The sequence below is a fragment of the Phyllostomus hastatus genome, unplaced genomic scaffold (assembly GCF_019186645.2).
Source record: "Phyllostomus hastatus isolate PE091 unplaced genomic scaffold, TTU_PhHast_1.1 phas_contig_80, whole genome shotgun sequence".
Classification (NCBI taxonomy): Eukaryota; Metazoa; Chordata; class Mammalia; order Chiroptera; family Phyllostomidae; genus Phyllostomus; species Phyllostomus hastatus.
Genome location: NW_025333960.1, coordinates 27,091,545 through 27,101,134, shown reverse-complemented (window position 1 = coordinate 27,101,134; position 9,590 = coordinate 27,091,545).

Sequence of the window (9,590 nt, the reverse complement as noted above, 5' to 3'; positions counted from 1 at the left end):
GTTGCAAAATAGACACAGGTATATGAAGTACAGCACTGGGAATATAATCAATAATACTATAATAACTATGTTTGGTGCCAGTTGGGGTACTAGAAATATCAAGGGGAGCACTATGTAAACTATATGATTGTCTAACCACTAAGGTGAAACCAATGCAAAATCAAATTCAAAGAACAGGAAACAAGCTACTAGCTTACAGATTGTAGGGTGAAAACTAATGGAAAAACTGCATTGATTTCCATGCTAAAGAATTTGTTCACTAGTGTGCAAAAACTGGTAATTATAAAAAAACAATACATTACACAATTTGTAGTTTTCAAAAACAGCATTCAAGTTCTAAGGTTATCAAATATTTCTCTTTATGGATCTGCATTTCCACAGTGGACGAAAGCTGCTGCTGCTGCTCTTCGGGTCAAAACTCCACCAAAAGTTTGACCAAAAACGTTCAACTGGCCGGAGCCTGGCTTTCGTTACAGCAGCACAAGATACAGAGACTCAGGGGTTCGATATTGGAAGGTGGTGATAATATATAACATTGTTGGGAGTAAGTATCTCCTAAAATAAAGCAGATTATCAAATTATTAAGGTACAACTGACAATAGTTGTTGAAGGTCTTAGTGGATTAGAAAAAAAATTCTTTATAAAGAAGTTTCTCTTTGGAGGAAGCCTCAAGAATTAGTGGAGAGAAAGCACATTTCAACAAGTTCAGAAGCGTCTCTGGGTCAGACACTTTAAAAATGTTACTGGAAAGGATATTCTAACCATATTATCATAACTGATCCCAGTGGGGAAAAAAAGGGAGGAAAATGTTTAATGAAATCAAAGTAACTGCATGTTCAAATGACATCATATTTTTAAAAATGGGATTGATTATTCTTGTAAATGGGACATATACACACACAGGGATAAACAGCAGTGATGGCCTAAAACTCTGAAGAATACTTTCAAGAAATGTAGTGCCCAGAATATATAAGACTCTTGAAAAATTCTAAAGATTTTATTTTTTAACTTTTGGGGTTTTTAAAAATTTTTTATTAGTTTATTTTTAGAGAGAGGGCAAGGGAGAGAGAAAGAGAGGGAGAGAAACATCAGTGTGTGGTTGCCTCTCACGCACCCCCACCAGGGACCTGGCCTGCAACCCAGGCATGTGTCCTGACTGGGAATCAAACTGGTGACCCTTTGGTTCACAAGCCAGCACTCAATCCACTGAGCAACAGCAGCCAGGGCTATTTTTACTTTTTTAGAGATATATTTGAACAAGAGGAATAAAACAGAGATAGGCTTTCTGTTTGGGAAGAAGGGATGATTTACTCCAGTGGTTCTTAAACTTTGATATACACAAGAATCAGCCTGAGGCCTTGTGAAAACACTAATTGCTGATCCCACCCGCACAGGTTTCTGTATCAGAGGTCTGGAGCAGGGCTTCAGAATCTTCTTGTCTAACAGATTTCCCAGTAATGCTGATTTTGCTAGTCTGAGCACCACACTGTGAGACACACTCTGAGATTTGCTGTATGTCTTGGTTCGGGTTCCACAGGAAGGAGAGCCTGAGACAAGGATTCAGGTGTAAGTAGTTTATACAGGAGGCACAGAAAACACCAGCAGAGGACGCAGGCCGGGGTGCTCTGGAAGCACACAGCAAGGCCTCAGCAGTACAAGGTCAGCAGGGCTGCCTTGAGCAAACCAGGTGAGAAATGAGCTTTCAGGTGAGTAGATCGTACATAACAAGATGGGGACGAGCATGCGAGTGGGGGTATCCTATGCTGACGACACAGCATGTGTGATGAGACTCTCTGTGTATGGCAATTTTGAAGAGATGGAATCTGTGGCTATAATGCCCAGTCGCTAGTAAGGACAGTGGTGATAGATGAGGCTGGGAAGGTTAAATTAAGCAAGAAGCAAACCATGTAGGTTTATAGGCCAACTTAAGAGCTTTTGTTTCTTTTTCCTCAAGAGAACAAAAACAGTGATTGAATGATTTTAATCAGAAAATGATGAGAAATTTGAAGATACCTACCAAGGGGAGCAAAAGCAGGTTCAGGAAGACTAGTAACAGCCCGCAAACAGGGATGGTATCTTTAGGTAGTAGGATGAATGAATAGGAACAAAAGCAAAAAGTTTTAAGAGATACTTAAGAGATAAAATAAACAGAATTTGATCATGAATTGGATATGTGGAGTAAGGAAAAGAGAAGCACCAAGGATGACTTCCAGGCTTTTTTGGCTTAAGCAAGTGCTGAAAGGTACTTTGATTCAGAGTTTTGGAACATGGAAAACTAGGTGTGAGAATAAGATAAATTTGGTCTAAACTCTGGTGAGTTTGAGATGCCTGCAAGACAATAAGATGCTGAGCAACTATTTGGATATACAGGTCTAGTGCTCAGAGGAGAGGTGCAGATGAAATTTGAAAATGGTTGACATAATGATGGTACAAAACCTGAATGAGTGTGATCACTGACATACCATGAAGGATGAGAATCCTTGATGGGGAGAAAGTGTGCCGTGAGCAAAGAGGAGGGGTAGGACTGAGCCCTGGAGAACTCCAGTATTTGAATGCCTGTTTGAAGAAAGTGAACCAGCAAAGAAAGAGCGGAGAGAAGTCTAAGGAGAACCATAAAAAATGGAGTACCAGATATGCCAAAAGAAAACGTATTTCAACACAATAAAATAAAACAAGTACTAAGTAGCTGTGAGACCTCCATCTAGGAAATAAGGAACATTTTAGCATCCATGTTCTCGGGATACAAACTATAACTTCCATTTTTTTCTACTCAGGAAAATAATACCTCACTAGAAGGAGTGGCATAAACATAGTTAATACAGAATTGAAGCTCAAGATACATGAATAAAAGTTAATAACTGCTTCAGATGAATTCATATCTCTAGGTTCAGATAAGGATGAGTGACAACCCCATGATGACAATGAAGCTGTTTGCCGAGAGCCTCACGTTCAATCTACAGGCAGCCTGGAAAGAATGAAAGGGAGGGGTTCCAAGGACCTACTGCTGCTGAGTTTTGCCTGCACCCACACCACAGCGTACTCTCCTCCGACGCTGTGTCTATTTGTGTTGGCCAGCATCTCCATCCCCCAGCCAGTCCACTGCAGTTTATCTCTTCCCTCGGGTCTCAGAGCTTTTGAACTGGTCACACATTAACTGGACTCTGGCTTCTTAAAGTTAAAAACTTTAGGTCTATAAAAAACGCTAAGAAGGAAAGAAAAGCTACAGACTGGGAGAAAATATCTGCAAACCATATATTTGACAAAAGATTTGGATCCAGACAAAGAATTCTCTAAACTCAACAGTAGAGGAAGAATAATTCAATTAGAAAATTGTCAAAATATGTGAACAGATATTTCACTAAAGAGGCTATAAAGATGGCAGATAAGCACATCAAAAGAGAAGAAAAATAAAATAAATAAATAAAAATTAAAAGATGTTCAACAATATTAGCTATTAGGGAAATACAAATTAAAACCACAATGAGATATCATTAGACACCTATTTGAATGGCTAAAATAGATATATTCAAAATTCCAAATGCTGTTAAAGAGAGAAACTGGATTCTTTATACATTGTTGGTAAAGTGGCATAAATGGTTTGGCAACTTCTTAAAAAATTATACATATATACCCATGATACAACTACCAAATTCAGAAAATTTTACAATGTTGTGTGTAATACTATTATCTAATATACAGGCAGTATTCAAATTTCACCAGTTGTCCCAATTAGTGTCCGTTTTAATGTAATTCTCCCCACTGTGGATCCACATGTTCTTAACCACTTAGAAACAAGTGTTTCTTATCAGTACTCAAGGTACATCTTAAGCTGTGTTTCGTTTTGTTTTTAGATATATTTATAACAATAGCACAAAAATAAATAATAGATAAGGTATTTACAAAAGCTGAGTAGTGAAACTAGCCTTTTTTTTCAGGGGAAAACGGTAAAAGTAGATTTTTAAAATGGCTGAAATGGAGTGCTACTTATTGGGTATTGTCTTAATCATTGTAATGATTCTATGAGGTAGGGCACTGCTACCTTCATGTATAGATAAGGAAATAGATTATATTATACAGATTAAATAATCTACCCAAATTGACAGTTAATAAATGACTAGACCTGATGTCAAAACCAAGGTTGACTGACTTAGAGCTTAAGATCCATCACTCTGCCATCAAAAATTCCATGAGCTTAAATTTATACTACTTTTGGAGAAGTCCACATCCCTTCAGTCAGAGCTTACTTATTATTTACACAATTCTACCAAGTTTGGTTGTTTGGTTTCCAGGTAGAAAAGGGGAAGATTAAATATAATATCATCACAGACATATGAAGATCTGTCCAGAAAAAGTCCAGCCATTGTTAATATAACAAGAACAGTTTACACACCAATTTAACCTGGCAGCCAAGGAGAGTGGACTGGAAAATGCTGGTGTGAACAGTGACAACTCACTGTACTAGTCATTGAGGGTGGTAAGATGCTGTTGAGTGAGCATGTGTACTGTGTGGCCATTGCACTCAAAATGACTGAGTGAATAGAGCAATGAATCTGTGTCAAATTTTGTGTTAAGATTGGATATTCCTCCAAGGAAACTATTCAGATGATTCAGAAGGCTTTTGGGGTATGATGCAATGAGTGCAGCACGAATAAAAGTGTGGCACAAACACTTCAAAGATGGTTGAGAATCTGTTGAGTGATCCACATTCTGGAAGGCCTGAAACAAGCAGAACACCTGAGAATGCTGAACATGTACAGGCTGCAATCAACAACGATCAGCAACTGACCAGAAAATGTGAGAACTAGAAGCTGATTCAGGGATTCCAAAAACTACTGTGTCTGAGATCTTAATGCAGGATCTTGGCATGAAATGTGTTGTGGCAATATTCATTCCAGTGGCTTCTGTTACCAGAGCAGAAGGAACATCGTGCTTACAGTTGCTACTGACTTGATTCAAACCACTACCAATGAACCAGATTTCCTCAAGAAGTCCATAATTTTGAAGGGGGCTGAGGCATCATTATCCTATGTACAATGTTTCTTGAATCTTGTATCTTCTTTAATAAATGTCTCTATTTTTCATATTATGTGGCTGGATACTTTATGGACAAAAAATAGAAGAAATCTGAATGTGCAAAATTGGAGGCTAATTGTACATCTTTACATTAGAATGTATGAAACTATTAAAATATAGAATCTTTGACACTGAAAAATGTCTGACAATTAAACAAAAACTCGGACTTTAAAATATACCCATCTTGATAAAAATTACATAGTTTTATACATATAAAGCATTCCATCATACACCAAAATTTTAATAGTAATTACATTAGGTGGCTGGTTTATACGTGCATTCCATTTTAGATGCTTTTCACTGTTTTTCAGATTTCTTCAATGGGCAGTTATAACTTCTATATCTGAGAACACCCCCTTCTTTTCAAACCTCTTAAAAACAATTTTATGAATACCAGTATTCTATGTATGCCTGGAATTTTGTATACCTCAAATTCAGACAGCACATGAAGAGGCAATTAGCAAAAGAATATAGAGAGTTAGTAGATTTTGAAAGGAAATTCATAGTTTTACAATTGAACAACATAGAATTGTCATAGGATCAGAAGTAAATTACTGTGTTTTCTGCTTCTGCTACTCACTGGCTACTGTGACCAAGAGCAATTCATCCAAATTCTGTTTGAGCCTCTCAAAAAACAAAAAACAAAAACAAAAAAAACGCCTATGAATTACATTGGTCAATGACTATTACACCACCTTTAAATGTCTTCTCAATTTGACAAAATTCTTTTCTGGGCACACAGGTGCTCTCAGGAGGACATTAGAAATATATAATTCAATCTCTATCAAAAAAGTTTAGGCTTTTGGGTCATTTCATTCACTATTGGGCTAGCTTTCCCCATTTGAAAGCACTAAGGGGATCATGAGAAAGATTTTCTAAAGTACACCTCATGTTCTAAAGGTAAATCCTTTAGAGGAAAATGGTAGATCCCTGTGAAGTTCATTGGGTTATAAGCCAAGGCAAGGTCATTCATTGAGGAGAAAACAAAGCTAGAAGAGATAAAATAAGTTGATATTAAGTTTTCCTTTAAACTAAGTTGTTATTAATTTCTTTAATATTTGGGAGAAGCAAGGGGTGAATATCTTGTCCTTTAGAGGGAATACTAAAAAAGTTAAATGAATGAGTAAATAATTAGCCTAAAGTTGATCTAAATGGACTAGATCTATAAGATACATCCATCCTTTAAAAATAAGTACAAATGAATCAATTATAGGAAATAAGAAAATTGAAACTGATGCTAATATTAAAAATAAAGTTTACACATACTGAAAATAAAATTTTAAAAAATGAAGAATGAGGTAAGAAAACAGAATTGATTAAAAATGCAATATTCAAAACTTTAAGGGTGTATATCATACCACAAGATTGGTGGGAGGGCAGGTTTATTAAGATGCCCATGTAAACAAGCGAATACCTTCATTCAAACAGTAAAATCTGTTTTAAAACTTAACCTGTAAGCACAAGTCTTTTTAATATCCTATGTAATGAAATAGCAAATATACACAAAGGACTTTCTTGCACTGATTGTCTCAAAGAAATATACTTGTTGTGCAGGTATTTGGAGTTTGGAGGTTTTCCATGGCACCACTATTCTTGCTGGATAGAGCAACTGACAAACATGTTTATTCAGACTTAGATATTTGTAGGAAAAGAGCCTATCACTTCTAGGAAACAAACCCCTTGTTGCAATGATACATTTTAAGGTTTTAAGCAAAAATTAGATTTTTTGTTTTCTAAAACATTTTTATTGATTTTTTTACTTTTTAATATATTTTACTGATTATATTATTACAGTTGACCCATTCCCCCTCCCCACTGTATTCCCCTCCGCCCTGCACTCCACTTCCCTCCAGCACTCTCCCACCGTAGTTCATGTTCATGGGTCGTACATATAAATCTTTGGTTTTTCCACTTCCCACACTATTCTTAACTTCCCCGTATTTTGTACCTACCAATTATGCTTCTTATTCCCTGTACCTTTTCCCCATTCTCCCACCAACCCATCCCTGCTGGTAACCCTCCATGTGATCTCCATTTCTGTGATTCTGTTTCTGTTTCAGTTGTTCGCTTAGTTTGTTTTTGTTTTTTAGGTTCAGTTGTTGAGAGTTGTGAGTTTGTTGTCATTTTATTGTTCATAGTTTTGATCATCTTTTTCTTAGGTAAGTCCCTTTAACATTTCATATAATAAGGGCCTGGTAATAATGAACTCCCTTTTTACCTTATCTGGGAAGCACTTTATCTGCCCTTCCATTCAAAATGACAACTTTGCTGAATAGAGTAATCTTGGATATAGGTCCTTGCCTTTCATGACTTCAAATACTTCTTTCCAGCCCCTTCTTGCCTGTAAGGTTTCTTTTGAGAAATCAGCTGACAGTCTTATGGGAACTCCTTTGTAGGCAACTGTCTCCTTTTCTCTTGCTGCATTTAAGATTCTCTCCTTATCTTTAATCTTGGGTAATGTAATTATGATGTGCCTTGGTGTGTACCTCCTTGGGTCCAACTTCTTTGGGACTCACTGAGTTTCCTGGACTTCCTGGAAGATGATTTCCTTTGCCAGATTGGGGAAGTTCTCCTTCATTATATTTTCAAGTCAGTTTTCAATTTCTTGCTCTTCCTCTTCTCCTTCTGGCACCCCTATTATTTCGGATGTTGGAATGTTTAAAGTTGTTCCAGAGGTTCCTAAGCCTCTTCATTCTGTTCTGGTTGAGTTTCCTTCTTCCTTCTGCTCCAAATCATTTTGAGTCCCAGTTTCTTCCTGTCAGTTTGTTCTCTGTATATTTTCTTTTATTTCATCTTTCATGGGCTTCACTTTTTCCTCTATTTTGCAACCATACTCAACCATTTCTGTGAGCGTCATGATTACCAGTGTTTTGAACTCTACATCTGATAGGTTGGCTATCTCTTTGTCACTTAGTTCTATTTTTGGAGCTTTGATTTGTTCTTTCATTTGGGCCATATTTGTCTTGGCACACCAGTTACATAGCTAAGCGGCAGAGGCAATCCACGTTGCTCGGTTGTGACGTTGTATGTGGGGAAGGGGTCATAGAGTGAACAGTGGCGCTTGCTCCGCTGTCAGCTTTCAGTCACTTCTCCTACTGCCCACAATCAAATCTGGCCCTTCTGGTGCTGATATCCAGGTGGGTGGGTTTGTGTACATTCTAGGACCCTGTGACTCTCTCCAACAAACACTCCTGTGAGGCTGGAGTATTCGACCACTGCCAACTCCCACAGATTTTTTTGTCACAGGTTTTGGGGATTTATTTCCCTGTGCTGGGACCCTGGGTTGTGCAGTCTATCTTGCTCCCCAGTTGTTTCTCCCAGTTTAGCCACACGCAAACGTGGGAACACCAGTCCACCAGCCGCCACTCTACCTTGCAGTCTCTCCATCCCGGCTGCCCATCTCCACCTCTCCTACCAGTCTGGATCAGTGTTTCTCCTTTAACTCCTTGGTTGTCAGCTTTCTATACCATTTGACTTAGGGCAGTTCTGGTTGTTTTCTTTTTAAATTTGTTGTCCTTCTTTTGGTTGTGTGCAGAGGCAAAGTATATCTACCCACACCTCCATCTTGACTGTAAGTCCATTTTCTATTGATTTTAGATTGAGCAAAGGGGGTAGGGGAGAGATAGAGACAGACAGACATCATTTTGTTGTTCCACTTATTTGTGCATTCATTGGTTGCTTCTTGTATGTGCCCTGACTGCAGATGTAACCCTCAACCTTGGTGTATCGGGGCAATGCTCTAACCAACTGAGTACCCAGCCAGAGCTAAAAATTAGAATTTTGATCAAGATCTTCTCAGCTTCCCATTTTTAAAACAGTGGTAATAATAATAAATATGATTTGGTATAAATATTTTTAAGTGTCAACAATGTAATATCTACATATCTCATACTACCATCTTCCAATTGACCATTACAAAATATTACAAAATCATGCATGGGTACAAGATCCAGTCAAAGTGGAAGGCAGGCTGTTGGGTTTTACTATTACCAGTGTACAAAAAGTTTGCCATCGTTTCAATTAGCAACTTTTAAGAAATGATCATTTTTTGAGTTTTAGCATTTTATCAAAGAACATCGTTATCTAAAAAGGTTATTAAAACATTCGTTTTTCCAACTATATTATCTGTGAGACTACACTGCCTTCATATCCTTTAACCAGAACCTACACAACAGACTCATGAAGATGTAGACATAAGAATCCAGCTGTCTTTCATTAAGCCACTTATTAGATCTATAAAAATGCCAAACAATGCCACTATTCTCCTTACATTTTTGAAGCTATTTCCCATTTAAACTATTGTTAATGTAATGAGTTTACTGTACCTAGAAATAGAAAAATAAAGTTTGTGTAAAGTAATATACTCAACACCCGTGAACCTTTCAAAATGGTCATAACTATTTTAACTCTAAAAGTTCTTAAACAGATGACTGATCTAATCATATATAAGCTATTCAGATCATTTGCTAATATTGAAAATATGGTGAGTTTTCTTTTAAACAGTATTTTCTTCATGT